General features: G+C 41.4%; 2 long non-coding RNA genes across 2 annotated transcripts; both read right to left on the bottom strand.

The window, feature by feature from the left end:
• Nucleotides 1-1,105: 1,105 nt before the first annotated feature.
• On the bottom strand, nt 1,106-4,490 carry LOC122909108. The gene is made up of 2 exons (XR_006385083.1): nt 4,354-4,490; nt 1,106-1,744 (listed from the first exon to the last, which is right to left on the bottom strand). It is a non-coding gene; the product is annotated as an uncharacterized LOC122909108 (long non-coding RNA).
• Nucleotides 4,491-17,198: 12,708 nt separating this feature from the next.
• LOC122909107 lies at nt 17,199-22,919 on the bottom strand. The gene is made up of 3 exons (XR_006385082.1): nt 22,289-22,919; nt 18,180-18,251; nt 17,199-17,405 (listed from the first exon to the last, which is right to left on the bottom strand). It is a non-coding gene; the product is annotated as an uncharacterized LOC122909107 (long non-coding RNA).
• Between the last annotated feature and the right edge of the window lie 95 nt (nt 22,920-23,014).

Genomic DNA, 23,014 nt, shown 5'->3' with positions numbered 1-23,014 from the left:
TCAATGATTGCTAAGGGGAGCTTTAAATGGTTTGTGAAAAGACCTGACCTCTAAGATGGAAAGCTGAGTTAATGATAACTAAGGAGGAAGCAAATTCACTAGGCACTCAATTTTTAACATGTTAGGAGGAGGTATTACTAAAGACTGAGAGTGAAGATGTCTTATATCAAAGGAGATAGGCAGAGAACGTAGAGTAGAAACTCACATTTCCTCTTGATCAGTGGGCATTGGCTAAGCTGTCATTTCAAGTGGAAGATGCCAGAAAGTTTAGTAAGAGAGCACCTTTCCAGACAGATGGACAGGGAATATACTATTAAAATGCGATTATAGTGAGCCCCAAGCTTCTGACAGTAATAAACTCCTTCCCACCCAGATAGGAGAGAGGTTTAATTACTACATGGAAGGATTCATCTAAGTCATAAAAGGCCCAGGTGCCAGAATGTTCAGTCTTGCCCAAGTCAAGGATTGGCCACCAAGAGCAAGCACAGACTTTCCATTTACAAACAGGCACCCTACAAAGGGATGAGTAATCACTGCATTTTCTCTCTCTAAGCTGCTGATCTAATAACCAAGGTGAAATGTAATCTCCTGTGCCTGCTGAAATTCCTAGCACAATAATAAGGCTCAATAAATATTTGTGGAATCCACTGCTGAATTCATAATGTTTACTACATTATACTTATTAGACCTTCTTAGAAACAAGCTGAGATGCAGTTTCAGCCATCTTAGCTGATATCTTATGGGACCTGGTCTTTTAAATTAGTCCAAAGGTTGTTGGAACAGCAAGGGATCTTAGGGTTAGGTGAATCCACCCTATTTGCTTTACAAGGAGTACACTTGAGACACAATGAGAGGAGGTAACTTTCTTGGGCTCACATAGCCTATGGAACTAGGATATGAAAACTCCTACTCCTGCCTAGGATGGACACGAGCTTTTAGAAAAAGATCAGCCAGCCCAAAGGACACATGATGTTATAAAAGTAGATTTTCAGATTCATAGACCTGTACCATGGGATTAATAATACATTATATGTTTATTAAAAAAATTAAAAAAAAAACACAAAATAAAGAGCCCTGAAATAAACCCTCAAAAAAAAAAAAAAGTAGATTTTCATTAGGGAAAAAACATTAGGAAATGCATTACAGTGATGTGTGAAGAAGTCCTTAGCAGCCTCTTAGTTCTCATAGTGTCAATACAAGTGACTTGGCAATGTGGAATTCTCAGATCTAGAACTCTAAGTGCTAAGGCTAAAGCCTATTTTACCTTGTGGCTGTTCATTCTGAAAACTCTAAGGAACAACAGATCTTTTTTTGTGTTTCTGTGAAGCAGGTCCTTATTCTTAATAAAGAAGTTGAAATCTGGGATAAAATTTTTAACTAAAAGCCAGGTACCCGAGATTGAAAAGGATCTTACCGTCTTGCCCTCCAAAATATTAACTAATTGGCTCTTCAGGTGCTTCCTTGGGGAGCACCAGATGATCCGGGCAAGTAAAACTGACTGGTGAAGTCTTTTGTATTTTCAGGCTAACCCTTGATTTAGGTGTGTGGGAGGGGACCTCCTGTAGAATTACACCAATGTGTTTGCTTTGTGTAGAGATTCAGAAGGCCAGGAGAAAGGAAAAGTCCTCCAGGAGGAGTATTAAGAAGTCTGTGAAAAAGAGAAGACAAACAGATAGTCACACTAAGAATCTAGTCTCATTGGCTCCGAGCTCTTTTCTCCTGGCTCTTGCATCGCTGACTTAATCTGCAAGGAAATGAACATAAGTTGCTGATGCGTGGTTACACAGATGAAATTACATTCCTTACACCCAGTTTATAATGGTAGGCCTGATATTCATCAGCTAACTCAACACTGAGCTTCCTGGTCCCCCACCTACCTGGGGGATAAGAATTTCACTGACCATCATGAGGAAAGGCATACGCTCCTACGCATCACTCTTGCCTTACCTAGCTCCATGGCACCCACAACCCTCAAAGCATGTTCCATGAATCCAGCCCCGGGGGCGCCGCAGCTTGTCATACAAGCCACCCTGCAGATGGAAGTCAGTGGTGCCATGCTTGTGACTGAGAGTGAAGAGGCTGACAAGGAGGCTGCCTTGGCCCAGGCCATCTAGGTCCACCTGAATGAGGCTGCCCTCCATACCTGGAGAACCCACGCAGTTATCCATTCTCTGCTCAGAAAGCCACGGATGCCTGCTGTATCTCAGTCCCTTCGAAGAAGAGCACACAGGACTGGGACTCTTCCTACACAATCTCATCTTTGGCAGGACCTCCAAGCAGACAGGCGTAGCCTTTGCAGATGGAGGCAAGCCTTCTGGATATCTCAGGAGACATTTTACTGTATCAGCAAAAAGCTGGCCCTGGATCTTCAAAGGGAGGTCACCCACAGGAAGTCATCTTCCTCCATGCCGCAGAAGGAAGCCATTGAAATATTTATGCTGGCCTCCCTGGTGCCTCCAGGCTGTGTGGCTGAGCTCTTTGAAGTGGGCAGATCTAGTGCTGGGTGTGACGTCCACAAGATTGTGGATGCCATCTGTGCTACCTTTCGGCACCTCCAGGAAAACCAGCCTGACTTGGAGAAGGTCATCACAGAAAGGTTCTGGACCAAATATGGCTTTCTGATGTGTGCTGGGGCTATTGGAGGCACACTTATCAAGGTATCCTGCCCCAGAGGGTAGGAAAAGAACTATCCAAACAGGCATCAGTACAGTACTTTTCAGTAATTCTCCAAGTGTATCTGTTCTTGATCTTCATTTCAGCCAAGTGTTTGTCGGCTGCCCAGGATCCAGCCATAATTCACATGAATTGCAGGCAAGTCATTTTTGCCCCAGGGGACATGCAGGCACTCTCCTAGCCCCCATCCAAAGAGAAATGGGGAAAGCCTTAAGGCTGTAAAGATTGTCCTTATGGGTGAACAGAGCATACCTTCTCCATCCATCAGTGGCTGACAGCCTCACAACACCAAATCATTGCTCCCTAGGAGCTGTGTTTCAAATGAGCAGCTCTTGGCTTTCTGGGGGCACCGAGGAGCAAGTCTTCAGGCAGTTGGGAGACTAGTGACAGTGTCTCTGGGGTGAGGCATTATGTCAGGCCCAGCGCACCTATGATGTGGTCACCAGCTGCTGCTGGCTCCCTAATCTGCGCATCCATGGAGGCGAGGTCTTCTGCCTGGAATGGGACCGGAACCTCCACCCTTGCTGTGGCCTGGAGCCCACCAGGCAAACAATAAGAACCTAAGGCAGCTGGAGTTCCAGGTGTGTCAGGCCATCAGTTGGTCCCTGGTAGCCCAAATCCAGCCAATGCAGGGTGATGACTCTCCACCCTTCTTTTTCACTTGACTTTCTCCTCTAGGCCCTCTTTCTTCTTTACCGGTTAAGATTCCCCTATCTCCTCTTCCGGAGAAGAAAGTATTGCCATTAACATTTGAAAGCCTCCAAAGGTACTGTATCTTTCTATAAAGTGTCTGGAAAGGGAATGCAGGCTGGTCATCACCAGAGAAGAGGAACAGTTTGGCTGCACCATCAAAGAAATTTGTTTCAGGTGTGTGGCTGACTTACAGCCTGGGCAGTTTATAATGGCAGATGTGTTCACCTGCTGGTCCTGCCTAAAGTTTCCTTAGTGCTGCTTTTGTCATTCCTAAAGGGGATTTTCATAAACATTTATGGCTGTACACACACACACACCCTTATGGTGTTCAAATAATAATAAACCAATCCTGTTTGAATAGTAATAATCTGTATTAATTTCCTATGGCTGCTGTAACAGATTGTCACAATCTTGGTGGTTTACAACACAAATTTATCACCTTGTAGTTCTGGAAGTCAGAAGTCCAAAATCAGCCTCAGTGCACTAAAGTCAATGTGTAGGCAGGGCTATGCTCCTTCTGAAGGCTCTGGGGAGACAGTTTGTTCCTTGCCTTTTGCAGCTTTTGGAAGCCACCTGTATTTCTTGGCTTGTGGCCCCTTTCTCCATCCTCAAAACCAGCTGCAGAGCATCTTCTCTCCTTTCTTTTTCTTTTCTTCTTTTTTTTTCTTAAGATTTTATTTATTCATTTGACAGACAGAGATTACAAGTAGGTGGAGAGGCAGCCAGAGACAGAGAGAGAGAGAGGAGGAAGCAGACTCCCCACTGAGCAAAGAGCCCGATGTGGGGTTTGATCCCAGGACCCTGAGATCATGACCTGAGCCGAAGACAGAGGCTTATCCCACTGAGCCACCCAGGCACCCCTCTTCTTTCCTTTCTGACCTCTGCTTCTGTTGTCACAACTCTATCCTGTTTCTCTTGAGCTCTGAAGTCCCTTCTATGTCTAACAGTTGATGATTCCATGTTCCCCAACTCAGAGAAAATGCTTACCACTAGGAGGACAGAAGTGTGCTGAAGTTGCCCAGGGATCCTTCAAGGCATGAAGTCATCTCCCAGCCACTCTCTGCTGGGCAGTGCATGGACTGCTGAGATCATCCATTCACTCAAAGTTTTATGTGCCCACTGTGTACTGGAAAAAGAGGGGAAAAGATCCCGTCTTTGCAAGAATTCCAGTGGGATAAAAAGCAAGGCAACTGGACAGTTAATACACAGTAAAAGAGCTGTCATGAGGACGTAAGACCTGGGCATATTGCTGCAAAAGAGGAGCTGCAAGCTGAGTAGAGCGGTATGAGTTTGCACTCGAGCTGAGCGGTAACGGACAAGCATGGTTATAAGAAGTTCTAGGAAGTGGGGCCTGCGGAAAAGCACAGGGGTGAAAGCAGTGTGGTGCTGCAGGAGAGCTGCAGGTAGTGCTGCAAGCTAGAGGCCAGAGTAAGGAGGAAGTGTCGGGTGGCGGTTGGGGGGAGGGGCTTCATGCCATGCTAAGGAGGCTGAACTTTAGCAAGCCAAAAGGAATCATTAATGGAATTAAGCAAGGGGTGCCATGATCAGTTTATCTTTCCTTTTTTTTTTTTAAAGATATTATTTATTTATCTATTCATTTTTTTAAAGGTTTTATTTGTCAGAGAGAGAGAGAGACAGAGAGCAAGAGCACGCACAAGCGGGGGAGCAGCAGGTAGAAGGAGAAACAGGCTCCCCGATAAGAAAGGAGCCTGATGTGGGAGTCTATCCCAGGGCCCTAGGATCATGACCTAAGCCAAAAGCAGATGCTTAGCTGACTGAGCCACCCAGGCATCCCTATTTATTTATTCTGGAGAAAGAGAAAGAGAGTGAGAGAAGGGGCAGAGGGGGAGGGAGAGAGAATCTCAAGCAGTCTCTCCTGAGTGAGGCTCCCAGTGAGACTCCCAGAGTGAGACTCTGCTGAGTGGGACCTATCTTATGACCTTGAGATCATGACCTGAGCCACAATCAAGAGTCGAATGCTCAACCAATCGATCAGTCACCCAGGGCCCCCTGTTTAGCCTTTTAAAAAGATAATCCTTGGTTATACTCAACTGATGAATCATTGAACATTATATCAAAAACTAATGATTTACTATACCTTGGCTAGTTAAACTTAAATAAAAAAATTATTTATATAAGCTTGAAAAAAAAAGATAATTCTTAGTAGCACAGAGGGATGAATTAGAGGGGGAAGAAAGAGGGCTGGAGAATCAGCTAGGAAATCAGTGGGGAATATCTGAAAGCTGGAGGCTGAACTGTACAGCTGTGCGTGCGTGCGTGCGTGCGTGCGTGCATGCGTGTGTGTGTGTGTATGTAGGGATGAGGTGGAGGGTACTTTATCTGTACAGCTGTGTGCGTGTGTATATGTGTGTGTGTGTGTGTGTGTGTGTGTGTGTGTAGGGATGGGGTGGAGGGTACTTTATCAGAATACCTAGAAAGTTCAGCTTTGTTTAGCATCCACCTTCTACTTGTGATTTGCCACTGTAGCTTACTGGATGATGGAGCTGTCCATTTTCTGGGCGGGGTTAAATGAAGGGACTCTGGAGACACAGTTTCCACAGCTGCCCTGACCTTTCTGGCAGTTTTCTAAAGGCAAGTATCTTCCCTCCCCTCCCAGAGTCCCCTTCTACTGGCTGAAGCTCACCCACCCACAGAGGCTGGAGCTGTCAAGAGTGAGAGACAAACTGTGGACTGGAATTCTGTAGAGCTGGAGGGGGAGCCTTGGCTTCTCCATCTTTGGAAATGTCGCCAGGCAATCCCAAACCCAGCTGTGATTTTGCTTGTGTTTACCCTGTGCCCCTCCCACCACTCTCCATTTTTTTTCTCCTTCCCTCACATAATTTCCTGGAAGTGAAAAACCTCACAGATGTCTGTGTGGAGGGTGGGCAGGATTTTAGGGTGGACCATGAGTATACCATGAGTTATAACTGAAAGCTCTACTAGTTAAAAAGTGTAATTTGAAACAAAGTTTTGAATAGTCTTTTAAAAGGTCTCTTTTAAGATTTACAGGTCACCTTTAGGGGAGGTGATAGGTAATTTGTAAATGCTTTTCAGTATTAATGGTGATAATTACACAGAGAGGAAGCCTTTTTTTTTTTTTGGTTGGGGGACATGAGGAGATAGGGCAGAGGTTTAGTTATTTGCTAATTCGGGGGTTGAGAAGGAAGAGAAATGCCTTGTTCCTGAGGTGAGAGGAAAGCTGATCTTAGGGCCCCAAGAATGCTAAGCAACTGGAATCTGACCAGTGGAGATGGAGTGAGACTCAAACATTGGATGAGAAGAGTAAAATCACACCTCAGGCCCATCGTTTGCTTGCCCCTGCACTCTACCAAGAGATTACCACTGAGAAGATAGTGGTTGGGGTATGTTGAGATCAAGGTAAGCTTTGGGTGAAGCCTCAACTTGGAAAAGTTCTGAACTGGGAAGTCCATCTCCTGTGATCCCATGGTCTTGGAATCACTTCAGGTCTCAGCTTCTTTCTCTGTAACATGAGAGAGCTGCACTAAAATCAGCAAGTCTGCTTGTAGCTCTAGTACTGCACCACTTCTACTGTGAAAGTGCCATTGTCCTTGCCCACTGTAGACCCTGCAGCATTCTCTGAGGCCTCAGACAAGCTTATGATGATCTGAGCTGGTCCCGTTCCTGGGTGGGGACTTTCCAGCTAGGTGGCAGGAAAGGAAGAGGGAAGGGAGCCTGTTTCTCCTGTCTCCTGCCATTCTTAACTTTCTGAAACCAAGGAAGGCAGGAGCCTACCCAGAGGTCTGGGTCATGGTGACAGCATGGCCCTGGCAGAGGAGGGGGTAGAACAAAAGAGCAGAGATTGAACTCATCAAAGACAGAGAAGAAGAGATGTTTCACCAACAGTTTTACCATCATTTGGTGAAAAAGCATCAAAGGTAACCCTCTTACCTCCAGGAAGAAGGACATGTTTTTTTCAGGGAGTTTGAAAATATCCACTAAAACACCCACACCAAGGATTAGCTGGAGATGGCTGGAGACGAGCATTTCTGAGCTATGTGTGTGTGTGGAGTTCCTGCTCTCTGCTCAATAACTGTACATGAGATACTAAAGATGCTTTGACACACTAAGACCTAAAATGGGCAGTATTCCTGCTCACAAAGATTTAAAAAAAAAAAAAATCACATACACAAGGCTTATCACAATACCACACACAAAAAAGAATGCTCTAGTATAGGCTCAGACAATGGTCCCCATCAGCCCACTCTGTGCTTTAGGGAGGAAGAGGAGTTGGCCTGTGTGGTGGTGGGAAATACCATATGTCACCGGCAGCACCCTGGGCAGGGGGCAGCAGCTGGGTTGGCAGAGACTCATTTCCAGGACTTGTCTACATTTGGACAAGGGAATGGGGAGCATGGATTTCTCTGAAGAGCCTACTGATACCTAATGTGAGCCAGAATCAGAGAGGACTTCCCAGATTACATCAAGGGGATCTCTAACCTTGCCTGATTACTCTTCCTGTTCATTTTCTTTCTGGTGATAATTATTTATTTGTAGCTTTATTTAATGACTATCTTCCCCTTTAAATAATAAGGTCCGCAAGGACAAGGATGACGTGTATTCTTTTTTATTGTGGTAAAAAAAATCATAAAATGTCCCATCTTCACTATTATAAGCACGTTAAGTATATCTACATTGTTGTGTTATGTGCTGCCGAAGCGAGCATAATCTACATTGTTGTGGAATAGATCTCCAGAACCTTTTCATCTGGCAGAACTGAAATTCTATACCCATCAAACAAGAACTCCCCTATTCCTCCCCTTAGCCCCTGGTCACCACTATTCTGCTTTCTGTATGTGTGAGTCTAACTACTTTAGATACCTCATATAAGCAAAATCATATAGCCTTTGTCATTTGGTAATTGACTTATTTCACTTAGCACAATGTCCTCCAGGTTCATCCATGCTAAAGCATGTGACAGGATTTCCTTCCTTTTTAAGGCTACATTGTATTCCATTGCATGTACAGACCACATACTGTTATTCACCCATTGATGGACATTTACTTTGCTCCAACCTCTTGGCTACAGTGAAAAACAGACCTAAGCCTCACCACCGTGGTCTCTCTTGGCTAAAGCCCGATTGTAATTATTCGAAGCCTGGATCCAGAGGCTTGTCCATCCTTTGCTATGGGGCTGAGACAGAATGAAACATATGGAAAAAACCTAAAACACTACCTGCTTTCAAATCAAGATCTTTTTATTGAAATCCCAATTCTTTCCTTCTTATTTACCTTTTTAATCTACCGCTTTCCTTCATTTAATTTGTAAATTTCTTCTAAAAGAAAAAGGAGGAAGAATTCAAAGAAGCAAGAATTCAAGTCCCAATGGAGAACGCTTCCCAAAGTCCTGAGTACCTGGGTATGGCAGAAGCCGTGGTCTGTGGGTCTCCTTCCCGGCCCAAGTGGCCTAGAGATGACCTTAGGAGGGCTCCTCTCTTACGGACACCTTCCTGGGGCTAGGTGTGACTCTCTCCAGCCAGCTGGACCAGGGCTGCTCTGTGGGCATTGCACTATTTGAGCTGTGAAGCTGATTCCTAGGCCGCTTCTCTGACCAGGCACCTCCCATTTCAGCTACAGCTGTGGCACCAACAGTCTGATGGCACCTGAGGGTCCTGGCTGTGCTGGAGCTTGTGTACTTGGCCCACCTGTGCTCCAGGATATACTGAAGACACCCCTGGGATATTTGGGGCTGCTGATGGAGGCTTTCTGGGAGGCTGGCTTCTGTCTGGAGACTCTGGCCTCCTTTGGAGTTCTGCTGGAGAAAGAGAGATTAGAGCTGCTCTCCTCATCCCATTCTTTCCTGGACCCAGCTTTAAGACTGTAAAAGATTGCAAAAGAACTTAACTTAAGTTAACTTAAGATTGTAAAAGAACTACATTTAAGGCAAGAGCCAGTTAAAAGCCAGTGAAGGATCACTGGGCTTGACTTCTAGTGTCAGCCTTAACACTGACTGGCAGTGGCACCTTCTGCAAATTACTTTCCTCTGGCTAGGTGTTCTCATCTGTAAAATGGTGGGGTGGAAGACAGTCTCCAGCCATCCCTTAGAGCTTTAATAACGCAAACTCCATCACCTGTAGTAACACCACACTTCTTACATTTTTACGTGCTCCTTTGAGGGGATCCCAACTTGTATCATTTATGACTTCCTTCTCCACCCACTCTCATGTCATGGGGGCAGTAGGCTGGAATGAATCCTTTTCCTTTCTTTACAACCCCCAGTGGGTGATGGGATAATCCGGGTGGCCTGCACTGAGGCCAGCTAATGTGAAAGGCCCTGTACTCTGTTTCTAGCTCTATTGCAGAGAGTGGCTGGAATGGCAATAGGCAAGGGACAATGTTATTGAGGAAAGAACTCCCAGAGAAGCTCCCACTGCTATAGAATATGCTATGGCTTCTGCTTTTTGTGATCCTTTAGTTGATACTCTCCTGGGAGATTATCAGGAAGTGTCCAGTACAACAGATGACGCCGTGGAGGTTTCAAGGTAGGAGAGCTTCCTAATATTGTAGGGCCTTGTACTCTGCCTGCTTTGCTTAGGTTAGAGCCTATGGCAGAAGCTACAGAGAGGATTCCCTCACCCAGGTGAACAAGGGACCCCAGACCTGCCCAGGACCCAATAAGACTGGATGTGAGGTGAGGAGCTTCCTTAGCCAGACCACCCCAATCTGTTGAAGGGGAAAGGTAAGTAGGCAACTGCTGTCTTGGGCCCTCTTGAAGCAAACAGCAGGCTTTGCCTAAATAAGGCAAGGGTGCGCTGCCCAGTGTCTGTCTCGCTGCTGCGTGCAATGATATGGGCTACACTTAGCCTTCTTGCTTATTTGCTTCTCCTTCAACCTGGGTCCTGAACGACTCACTGCTGAAAGACACTGACTGGTCAATAAACAAGCAGGCCCAAGGCAGGGCCAGTTACCCTCCAATGGACTGTTTGCACAAACATCTTTGTAGGAAAATCCCTTCGATGGCAACCAAGCAGAACAGACCTATTCCCACAGCACAGATGACAGAAATATCTTGCTGGCCAGACTGCTGCTTCTGTTAAGACAGTACCACCCACAGCTGTAAGGAACATCTAATTTGTCTTGAAAAGAGGGAACTGTTATCATGAACACCAGGGCTGGCTTTGGGAAGCCAGGGCTGGGAATGAGAAGGTGGTTGCGGGACCCACGCTTCTCCCTGGGACACCGGGGAGGAAGGACATGAACGCTATATCCCTCTCCTTTATCGTCTTGACTGTGGCTCCCTGTCCCGGTTCCCACAAAGGAAAAAAGTCAGGTTCGGGACTCTGTCACTCCTGGGACACCCTTGGAACACCTGCATTTTGACATTACCCCCAGTCTATTTCCCTTGTCTTCCTGAAAAAGTGCTCTGTGGGCCACCTAGAAGTTGTTTTGAGTCCCAGCTTAGAGCTGGATAGAGGCTTAAAGGTTTCAAATTCTGAGAGCCTGAAGGAGGACCCTAGAAGGCTGTAAAGCAAAAGAGAAAGGTTTGGAAGGCTTAAACAAGAAGCCAGGAAATCACTTAAGATCTGAAGTTGTGTATTCACCATAAATTCAACAGACATTCATTAAGACCTACTCTGTCAGACATCTTCTCAAGGTAAGAAGAGGAGTAGGACATGGTCCAGTGGGGGAGACAGCTATGTAAACCGTAATTGCAATCAATACAATGAAAGGAGCACTAACAGAAAAATGCCAAAGCAATGAGATGAGGTCATTCCCTCCTGCTTTCTTCTCTCTTTCTTTCTTTTTTTTTTTTTTTAAAGATCTTATTTATTTATTTGAGAGAGACAGAGAGAGAGTATGAGCAGAGGGAGGGAGAAGCAGAATCCCCCCTGAGCAGGGACCTCAACCCATGACTTAATCCTAGGACCCTGGGATCATAACCTAAGCCAAGGTCAGACACTTAACTTGACTGAGCCACCCAGGTGCCCCCATCCTGCTTTCATCTACAGGGATATGTGGGGAGGTGGCTCCCATGTGAGCAAAGTGGATTGGTAGCCCTCTACCAGAACTCTTTTTCCTCCTCTACTCCCTCCCCCATTCTTTTCCTTTTTCTTCTGTCTCCTTTCCTCCTACCCCACAGCATCCAATGGCACCCAAGAATACTCACTCCTCCCACCAATACAAACAGTTTTAAATAAGTTGCTGACCCCTGTCTAAAGGAAACAGAACTTTCCAGTGGAATTGGGTTATTTAGCTCCTTAGTTCTCTGATGTGAGGAGGGCTCATTATGTTAAACTATTATTTTGGGGATGGAAGTTTTCTTCGTGACCAAAAAGTCAAGTTCAAATCCCAAGATCTGAACCAGTCAGACAGAAACAATCTAATACAGACAAAAGTGCAAAGTATTTGTATGGATATATTTCTTTTGAACTTGAGTCTTTATTTTTGAAAAAATAAGAGTTTGAAGCTATTATTAGTTTCAAACAATATAGTCTGAAATCCAGGTACTTACTACCCACATTTTATAGGTGGACACTATCATGCTTGTTTCAGATCTTTTCTTAAAAATATTTAGATTCAACTAAAGATCTACTCACCTTCCTTTGCCCCTCCTCCAGAAGAAATCACTCTCCTAAGTTGGGTTGTGTCATTCATTCCCATGCATATTGTTATAACTGATATATTTATGTGTTAAAAAAATAAATACTGGGCGCCTGGGTGGCTCAGCGGGTTGAGCCGCTGCCTTCATGATCCCAGGGTCCTGGGATCGAGTCCCGCATCGGGCTGTCTGCTGAGCGGAGAGCCTGCTTTCCTCTCTCTCTCTCTCTGCCTGCCTCTCTGCCTGCTTGTGATCTCTGTCTGTCAAATAAATAAATTTATTTATAAATAAATAATAAATAATATAATAAATTTATAGATAATAAATAAAATCTTTAAAAAATACTAATAGTTTACATGTTTTGAAACTTTACATAGAAGGTTTAATACTGTACATATATATTGCTACCCCCCCTTTTTTTTAACTCAATACGGCCTTGATATATCAGGTTCCATTAAAATCCTATATTTCATTGTAAGAAGAAACTGGTATATTTCTTATTTATTTCTAACATATTCGTTATACTTTCTATTTATCATACTTTTTTTTTTATTTCTTTTTTCCATCTCTTTTTCCTACCTTCTGTGTGTCAACACTGTTTTCTTTATTCCTCTTTCCTTCTACTACTTTGGAAATGATATGTTCTATTTCAATTTTTGTAGCCTCTATAAAAAATTTTTTAAATGATTTTATTTATTTATTTATTTAACAGAGAGATACATAGTGAGAGAAGGAACATAAGCAGGGGGAGTGGGAGAGGGAGAAGCAGGCTTCCCGCAGGGCAGGGAGCCCAATGTGGGGCTGGATATCAGGACCCTGGGATCATGACCTGAGCTGAAGGCAGACACTTAAAGACTGAGCCACCCAGATACTCCGCCTCTATCAAATTTTTTTTTAAAATTTTTATTTATTTATTTATTTTTAAAGATTTTATTTATTTATTTGAGAGACAGAGACAGTGAGAGAGAGCATGAGCGAGGAGAAAGTCAGAGGGAGAAGCAGACTCCCCGTGGAGCTGGGAGCCTGATGCGGGACTCGATCCCAGGACTCCGGGATCATGACCTGAGCCGAAGGCAGTCGTCCAACCAACTGAGCCACCCAGGCGTCCCGTCTATCAAATTTTTAATATGAATAACTGCCTCCAAAATGTCCCTTCTCCTTCCAAACAAAGACATTAGACTATTTAACTTTGATCTGCTCTAGTCACTTGCCATGTTATTACTGTGTAATGCTGTACTGTCTAATGTGGTAGCCATTAACCACATGTAGCTACTTAAGTCAAAATTAATTAATATTAAACATAACTAAAAATTTTTTTGGTTGCATAGCCACATTTTAAGTGCTTCATAGGCACATGTGGCTAATGGCTACCATATTGGACAGCAGAGATAGAACATTCCCATCATTATAGAAAGTAGTACTGGACAATGCTAGTTATTTACATTTAGTTTTGGCCCTCTCCAAATTAGTTGTTATTAGTAGTAATGACTTTTAGAGTCAGTATTTCTTTAGATTTACCTTTGTGTTTACCAATTTCTTTATTTACCTTTGTTTCTTTCCTTACTTGTGTATTCAATCTCCTTCCTTCTGAAATTATCCTATAGGAGTCTGCTGTGGACTGAATTGTGCTGTCCCCTCCATTCATATGCTAAAGCCCCAACCCCTAATGTGATTATATGCGGAGATAAGGTCTTTAGGAGATAATTAAGGTTAAATGAAGTCATAAGGGTGGGGCCCGAACCCAACAGGACTGGTGGCCTTATTAGAAGTTACTCTGTAGGGATAGATGTTTTTGAGACTTGACCTGCATATACACAGGCAGGCTAAGAAATGTGGTTTGTGAGACTCGTGCTGTGTGAATAACCTTGGGAGCCTATTGTTTGAAATATATTGTCTGGCCTCCAGGTCAGAACTGCCCCTTCTCTTCTGGATACTAAGAGCTACAAATCTTGTCTCAGATCCCCTGATGCTCCAGACTAGGCTGGCCCCCCAGATTGGCATCCAGGAGGGGAGGCAGATACACAAAGCCAGGTTCCTTGAAAATATAGAAACACGGTAACATAGAAATGCAGCTCGCTCCAAACTGCACGTGGGCGAACAAATGTTTAATTCCAAACCCTGTTATTTGCCATATAAATATGGCCCTTCTGGGGAAAGATCAGTTGGAAGTCTCACCTGAGGGGAGGATGCTCTGCCCAGGCCTCTCAATCAGGACTCCTGCCTGCTGTTTGCATGGGACTTCGCAGGCTAATGAGGCTGGATGCTTGATGTATCTGATTTGATATAACTTTGCCTTATTCTCATTTCTTGCCTGCTATTACCTTCATCTATGTGTAGATTCCTTTCCTCTTCTGTTTCTACTAGGTTTCTATAACAGGAACAAAGTTTTCTTTCCTTTTTGAAACCAAAACATGGCTGTTGTGAATCTTTTGTTTAGAAAAGAAGAGAGACTCTTCTTTCCTTCTCTCTCTCAATCGCTCGCTCTCTCTCTGCATATGCTCACAGGCAAGGTCGTGTCAGGACTCAGCAAGAAGGTGGATGTCTGCAAACCAGAAAGAGAGCTCTCACCAGAAACTAAACCCTGCCAGACCTCGCTCTGGGACTTCTAGCCTCCAGAACTGTGGAAAAGAAGTTTCTATTGTTTCAGCCATCTAGCCTGTGGTATTTTGTTATGGCAGCCCTAACAGACAAATATAAAGTCTCAAGTGTTATTCTGGAAGTCTTTGTTTTGCCCTAACTCTTTAAAAATAGTTTAGCAAGGTACAGGATTCTAGGCTGTCAGATACTGTACAATTAAAATATTAAAAATATTAATTAAATATTAATTAATATAAATAATTAATATAAATATTAATATAATTATAATTATATTATAATATTTATAAAATATAATATTTTATAATAATATTTAATTTTATAATAATATATAATATTTATAAAATATAAATATTAATAATTAATATAAATATTAATTAAAAATATTATTCCATTGTTTTTTAGCCTTTGTTGTTGTAATTGAGAAATTTGTAGCCACCCTTAAATGTTGTTCTTTTTTGGATTGCTTTTTATATTTCCCCTGTATTTCTGGGTTTCATTACAGTGTGTCTAAGGGAAGGTGTGATTTCATATTCCTTGCTTTGGGTTCATTGTGATTCTTTAATCTGAGAAGTCTTGTCTTTGACTAATTCTGGAAAATGTTTACTTATTATTTATTTTCTTAATTCTTCTCCATCTAGAATTTCCATTACATATATTGAAACTATTCATTCTAGCATTCATTTCCCATAACTCCTCTTTGTGTTTTTCATTTCCTCTACTCTGCTGCATTATGGCAATTTTCTCAGCTCCACCTTCTAGTTTACTAATTCTCTTTTCAAATGTGTCTACTTTGCTTTTAACTAGTCCATTAATTTATTCCTTCAACAACTATATTTTGCAATTCTAAGAGTTTGATTTGCTCAAACCCACCTTTCTTGTATACTGAGTGTTTCTCTACCTATTTATTTTAAATATATTGGTTTTAGAATCTAATTGAATTTCCCTGGACTTCAGTTGTCTAGATTATGAACTGTGGCTTTAAATTAAATGGCCTCTACAGTGATTTCCACCTCTGAAATTCTAGTGTGTATCCTGATATTCATTCATTTATTTATTTTTTTAAATAAACACTGCCGGCATACTTTGCATTTCCAATCAATGAAGGTGGCATTGGAGCCTGGTAGTGAGTAAAGAATGATTATTTTGGAAGCCACCTTCTCCAGACCTCTAGGGCTCTGAGCCAACATCTGCCATTTTCTCATCTCCCCTTCCTGTATTAGCACAGAGAGAAACAGGTGGCTAACCAGATGAAAATAGGCCAGGAAAAATATCCATCTGGGTTTGGTTTCAGATCAGAGATATTTTTTGGAGGCTCATCAAAGAATCCAGTTGAAAGGCTGTGAAACAGAGGTAAACACTAAACCTCTCAGCTTTTCAGAGATCTTTGGATTGATTGTTGTAGCACTTAAAATATAAAATTAGAGTGTTAATGGTTTCCCTGCACTCTCTGGACTCTCAGAGGGCTGGAAGAAGGATAATGAAGGCCTGCATTTCTTTTTATCTAAAGATTACTACAGTTGAGCTAGGAGAACATAAGAAGGTGCTGGATGTGAGCTGTGGGTTATAAGCTGGGTGTGAAGACATGATCTTGACATATTTCTATAAAGGGAAAGTGAGTGATCAATACAACCAGCTCTGCAGCTTGTTTCCCAAAGTGCTTCATAAGCATCTTTCGAATTCTGCTCCTATGATGTCAAATATTCATTGAGTAAAGGATGCAGTGAGACTCAGTCTTCCCAAACCCTGCTGTGGATAGGGCCTGTGGGCTCTACAGCAAATGGCATGGAATCAGTTAAAAAATATTTAGCTTACTTCAAAAGGCACTGGCTTTCGCCAACATCCTCCCCCACCTGACCAGAAGCAATTATGCTGCTTTCATGGTTTATTTCCTTTGCTTAGATTTTTAGAATAAAGTTGATTGAGATATAATTTATGTACAATTTATCAAGGTATAGTTTATATACACTTAGTTATAAAATTTAACAAAATATAATTTTCCTTCCTTTTCAATGTTCTCCTAGACAAAGTTTTGGAACGAAATGTCAAAACTGTATTCCTCTCCTGACTACTGGTGTTTTGAAAGATGTGGTTGCTTCTTAAATTTCTCTTCCTCTGTGTCGTAACTGCAAAACAACTTTTCATTCTAAACAGAGATCTAAATAAAGATCATTTGCAACTAGATGCTTTTTGTAAACCCTTGAGGCATCGTGTGTGTGGCACGTGTGTTTATTCATAATTTTTATGTCTCCCTCCTTCATTCCTACTTCCATCTAAATAGCTTTTTAAAATTTTTTTTAAAAGTTCTTATTTATTTATTTGACACACAGAGAGAGATCACAAGTAGGCAGAGAGGCAGGAAGAGGGGGGGGGAAGCAGGCTCCCCGCAGAGCAGAGAGCCCAATGTGAGGCTCAATCCCAGGACCCTGAGATCATGACCTGAACTGAAGGCAGAGGCTTAACCCACTGAGCCATCCAGGAACTCCCATCTAAATAGCTTTTAGACCTGTCCATTTTTTTCTCTGAAAAGTTTCATTCTCATCCTTTCCTTTTTTTTCCTTCTTTAAACACCCTTTCCAGGCCTCATTTCTTTTATCTGATGAAAACAATCTATTCTACATATTCTCTAGCCAGAATAATCTTCCTAAAGCATGTCATACTCTCTCCTTTGCTCAAAGGCTATCAATGGCTTCCTTCTGCCTACTAAATCAAACACAGCCTTACTCTGCAGGTCAGTGTCCTTTACAGGAAGGCCCAGTGCACCCCTACTTCTGGTCCTACTGTGTACTCACCTGCCTTTATATTTTGCTGAGAACGTCATTACTGTCACATCTCCCTGCAAATACTTAGGTTTTTGATTTGAGGATCAACATGTGGGCAATATTTCCTGCAGATATATTGTGACAGGAAAAAAAAAAAAAAGCCTTAGCTTTCTATCATCACTCCCATGCAAATTTATATCTGCCATTTTTAAACTCCTAAGTCACTTTGCACCATGCCTAGAACATGATGCCTTTTTCTCATGGAAATTTATGTTTGTGCCTTATTTTCTTCACTAGATTGTAAACTTTTCATCTTATTCATCTTGGTATCCTCCTAAATACCTTGCATATAATATAACAAAATACTGGTAGTATTTTTTGTAGTATGAATAAATATTCACATTTCAAAGCTCTGTTGGCTGAATAAAAACAAGCACTTAAATGATTTTTGAAACTTCAAAATTATGATCCACAGTTTATTTGAAGGATAAGATAGAATAAAAACTGATGACAAATAATATCTAATCTACTGTACCATACAAAATTCACACATAACTGATTAAATGAATGAATAAACAAATGTTTATTTGTACATGTACAGGACATGTACAGACATGTACAGACACTGGCCTATTTGTAAACTAGCAGAAGTTATTCATCACGTCCAGAGAAAAGTCTCTTTATACTTTAAACAGTAAAATGAATAAAAAAAACTTTAATGCACTAAGATAAAAATACAATATGCTGTCTTTTTAACTCACGTAAAGTATTTTAGAATATAAAATACCTACTTGTTTAATATTTAAGTTCAGATTCTGCATGTGGATCTTAACATATTCAATCATTCTTAAATGAGTATTCAAAAAAAAAAAATGAGTATTCAATATAGCCATACAGACCTGGGTTCATATCCTGTCTCTGTCCATTACCGGTATGAGATTTTGGGATCTTTAAAGTTATAGTCTTCTCACCTGCAAAACAAGGATTAAACATAACCACATCACAAAGTATTTTGAAGATTAAATGAGATTATATGGTAAAATGCTTAGCACAGTGACAAATACTACACATTCAATAAATGGTTGCTATTTTTTCAAGTTAAATCATAACGTATTTCAAGAGAGATTTTTGTATTCTAAGGTTGTGCTGTCTAATATGGTAGACATTACTCACATGTGGTAACTGAGTATTTGAAATGTGGCTAGTCTGAACTGTAATATGGGTAAGTATAAAAATCACATTGGATTTTTTAAGTCTCAGTATAGAGAAATAAAATATCTCATAAATATTTCTTTTATATCAATTACATATTGAACTGATATTTTAGATAAACTGGGTTAAATAAAATGTATTGCCAAATTAATTTTCACCTCTCAAAAGTGAAAACTGTTTTTGCTTTTTTAAGTGTAGGTACTAGGGGCACCTTGGTGGCTCAGTCATTAAGTATCTGCCTTTGGCTCAGGGCATGGTCCCAGGATTCTGGGATTGAGCCCTGCTGCATGGGGCTCCCTGCTCAGCAGGAAGCCTGTTTCTCCCTCTCTCACTCCCCCTGCTGTTCCCTCTCTCGCTGTGTCTCTCTCTGCAAATAAATAAATAAAATCTTTTAAAAAAAGTTATACAGATGTTCCACTAATATTTGACTGGTTAGTTGATATGGCTAAATTTCTTCATCATTTCATTATATTGACACAATTAAAAGCACAAGAGACTTTTTTTAAGTGCCCACAAGTCAAAACAAATGTACAGAGTGGCTATTATTAGAGAATCTCATGTGTAAATGAGTTATTTACTCAGCAACTTTTTGGTGATTTTTTCCTGCAAATCTTTAAGGACTGAAGCAAAACTCTTCAAACAGAGCTTTAGTGAAACCTGTGTGGTTAAGAATGGGAATGACCTTTTATTTGTCAATAATACTTTAGTAAAACTGGGGAAAAAAAAAAAAACACCCAAGAAAAGAACGGAGATGGCCTTTCCGGGACTAAGAAATCCAATTGCTGAAATTAACTTTGGCAAATGACAATGAATCACAAATTGTCTGCAGGCCAGCTATGTTGACAAATCTAATGGGCAAATCAGGATCACTGATTCCCTCTGGTTCCTGCATTTTCCTGATCCTTATAGCATATCTAACTGGAAGGAGTCTAGGATGCAAAGGATGGGGGTGGATGCTATGACTCTCTCCTGTCAGTATTAGACATGTTGGTTAAATCAAGAGACCATCTGGTCTTCCTCCATAATGGCCCTTAAGCATGGAGCAAATGCCTCTGACGGTTTTCAACATAGGCAGAACTGGAGCCGGATAATACTCTCTGAATGCATTACTCCTTTAGCCAATTGGATTTGTAGCAAACAAGGTATCACTGAAAGAAATGTCTGGATTGGTTCTATTTTAATCTTTTGGTGGGAGTGGGAAGGTGGCTTAAATATGATCATTTGAATTGTTCCAGAATGCACCAGGGTGCTTCCTCTCCTTCTCCCCCAACATCTGTTGACTCTTCTCCAAACACTAATACCTTCACCACCATCTCACCACCACCACCAGTGGTTAACATTTATTTAGTGCTTACTACATTCCAGGCACTTTTCTCAATATCTTTTTCTCTGAATACTCAAACCTCACTGAATACTCAAACCATTCTTTAAACTACATACCACTCTTAATTTTCAAGATGAGGAAACTGAGGTACAGAGTAAAGTAAGTTGCCCATAGTTGCCCAACTAATAATTAGAGCAGCCAGAAGAAGGGAGCCTGCTGATCTTGGTGTTTAAGACCACAGACTACGGCATCTGGAGAAGATTCTGTAGTCTAGAGAACATAAAACAGATTGGCTTGGCCAGGGCAAGCCTAGTCCTGTAAGTTATCCCTTAGTCTGCTCCAGAACCTAGAGGTATAGAATTTTGACCTCCAATCTTTTGCGGCCTCTGCGTGAGTGCCAAAGGTCTATAATGGCCTATGGCATTTTCCCAAGTGCTTAAAGCTCGTTCTTAATCACAGAGTATTGTTTCAAGTTTTGCAACGCATAGTATTGTTTATTGGTTTGAAGAAAGAAATGTATCATTTAGTGAGAATAAATTATTTTTATTTATATTTATACATATAAATATTATGTATATTTATTTCAATATAATATATTTGTTACCCTAAGTGCCTTTGGGTACTTTTTGCTCCCTAAGGACGTGGAAAATGGAAGTACCACATATACTTTGCAATCTTTGTTTTCTACCATATTCCTGCATGCTTCTGCTCTCCAGGGAGCCCCCTAGTGTTTCTTTAGCCTTGGCGACTGGCTTAGGTCCATGAAGGCATAGGGTGCAGAAAACGGATACAGAGCGAAAGCAAGAATGTGAGCAACAACAGAAACCACTGATCGACTACTTCATCAGGTTACATGTGCTGCTTCATTCGGAGCAAGAGGTAGAGGAAGGTCATTGGCCAAACTCAGGTAGGGTCTATACAGACTCTATATGAGATGTAACAAATACCCCAACATCGTGTGTATGTGTTTATTTTATTTTTATTTTTAAAAAAGATGTTATTTATTTATTTGAAAGACAGAGATCACAAGTAGGCAGAGAGGCAGGCAGAGAGAGAGGAGGAAGCAGGCTCCCTGCTGAGCAGATAGCCCGATGTGTGGCCTGATCCCAGGATCCTGGGATCATGACCCGAGCAGAAGGCAGAGGCTTTAACCCACTGAGCCACCCAGGCTCCCCTGGGTGTGTAACAACCTGATAGATTTTTCTTTCTGAGTGGTTTGGAGGAGTAGGGAAATAACAAATGAAACCCTTTATTTGCTCAAAGACCTCATGTCCTAATGAAAGGGAGAAACACCCAATTAACTATCCACATGTCCTTTATGACTGAAGATTATGACATTAAGGTAAATTAAGTCTTTATCGAGAACTACAACATGATAAGTTTTAAATGGAATTGTCTTTACACAATTTCCAAACTTGCTATGGGCTCATGGAATATTAGAATGGGATAAATTATTAGGAATTTTCTAATTTCCTCGTTTTTCATATGAGGAAACTAAAATGTTAGAGTCAAGGATTCGTTTTTCATATTCCCATATTCCCCAAAGTCCTTTTCCTTTGTAAATGAAATTATTTGCTTAATTTGCTTGTTTGAACTAAGTGTCCTGGTTCTTTTAACATGAATTTCAACTTGTTTTCAGAACTGAGAATATGTCAGTACTGCCTTCAATATATTCACAAAATGATAGTTACGGTCAAGGGATAAAGGTACTCTTACATTAATAAGTAATTATCTCTTACTGTATAATTACAAACAGGATCCTCATCTAGAATTTTCCGTTTTTATAAAAAAATTCCTGTTAATATAAACCAAAGCAAGCAGTTGGATGACCACCTTTTTTTCCTTGAGTAAGGATCAATGTATCTACCCACAAGGATGACGCCAAGTATGTAGAAACTATAAACTGTATAATAACTAAAAATACTTACTTACAAATAGATGGCATATATATTTTGTTTAGGCAGGTTATACTTAGAATACTTATTAGGGCACAGTGAGTCCTGGGGATCTTCGAACATAAACTAATTACAAATTAATTGGCTGAACTTACAGATATAGAATTCGCAGGTGTCTAGTCCTATTCAGTAAAATTAAAAACACATGCTGGGGCAATAGGACTGTTCTTGATTGCACTGGGTGGTTACACGGGTATACACATAATAAAAATTCATTGAGATGTACACTTAGGATTTGTGCATTTTAATGTATATAAATTATACCTCAAGAACAAAACTAAAAAAAAAAAAACCCAGAAAAGACTAAAAACAAGCGAAAAAACCCACCTTTTTGCAAAGGTTGCAAACAAGCAATTGGTCTTTTAGTTATCTGTGATTTGAGATTTGCTACATCTTAATTATGACTAATAGAGTGGCCCGAAACACTTTTTTGTTTCTTCTTCTGTTTAATTATCTTTCAATAAACTAAGTTAATTTAAAAGATCTTGTGATCTCCCTTTAAAACGGAAAGACTTACCCATTTGCAAGTAAGATGGTGTAGTGATTATGTGCTGAATTTTGTAGAATAAAACACGAGGCCATCTCAAGGGGGCAGGACACAATACTGAAAATGTTTCTTTGACTTCGCCCTCCTCCGCCGCCTATTTTTACGTGTTACTTCAGGCAATGGTATTCAGAGAGCAAATGGGTCGCTCGACTAAAGAAACTTTTCCAAAGATGCTATTATTCTATTTCCATCCCAGATTCTCAAAATTCACTTTTTTCTCGGAATGCCACTTGAGGGCAGTTTGCTTGAGAAACATACCCAGCACGCCTGATTTTAGTACACTTAAAAAACAGGTTGCTATTATGTTTTTATGTCCCTGCGTAAAAACTCCCATTCGCTGACGTTTAGGCTACTTTTATTACAACCGCCAGGCAGTCTCTTTAGCGTAGGTCAAGGAACGCCAGCTTGAAAAAACAAAAACAAAAACAAAAACAACGTACAAAACATCCGGGGAAAGGGGGAAGACTACGACTCCCAGAATGCAGGGCGTCCTCCTCCTCTTGCCCGCCTGTCCAATGATCAGACCCCGCGAGCCTCCTCTCGGCCCCATTGGTCAGCTTTCCTGTCAGTGAGGGGAGAAACTGAGGGCTCCGGGCGTCATATTTCCCGCCACCTCGAGGTGCGTCTCGGGAAAGCCGAAGTGGAACAAGTTCTCGATTGGATATTCGGTCTTCTCGCGTAAGAGGAATCAGCCAA

The sequence above is a fragment of the Neovison vison genome, chromosome 1, assembly GCF_020171115.1.
Source record: "Neovison vison isolate M4711 chromosome 1, ASM_NN_V1, whole genome shotgun sequence".
Lineage (NCBI taxonomy): Eukaryota > Metazoa > Chordata > Mammalia > Carnivora > Mustelidae > Neogale > Neogale vison.
Note: the sequence above shows the minus strand (reverse complement) of the source record. Positions and strands in the feature narration are given on the sequence as shown.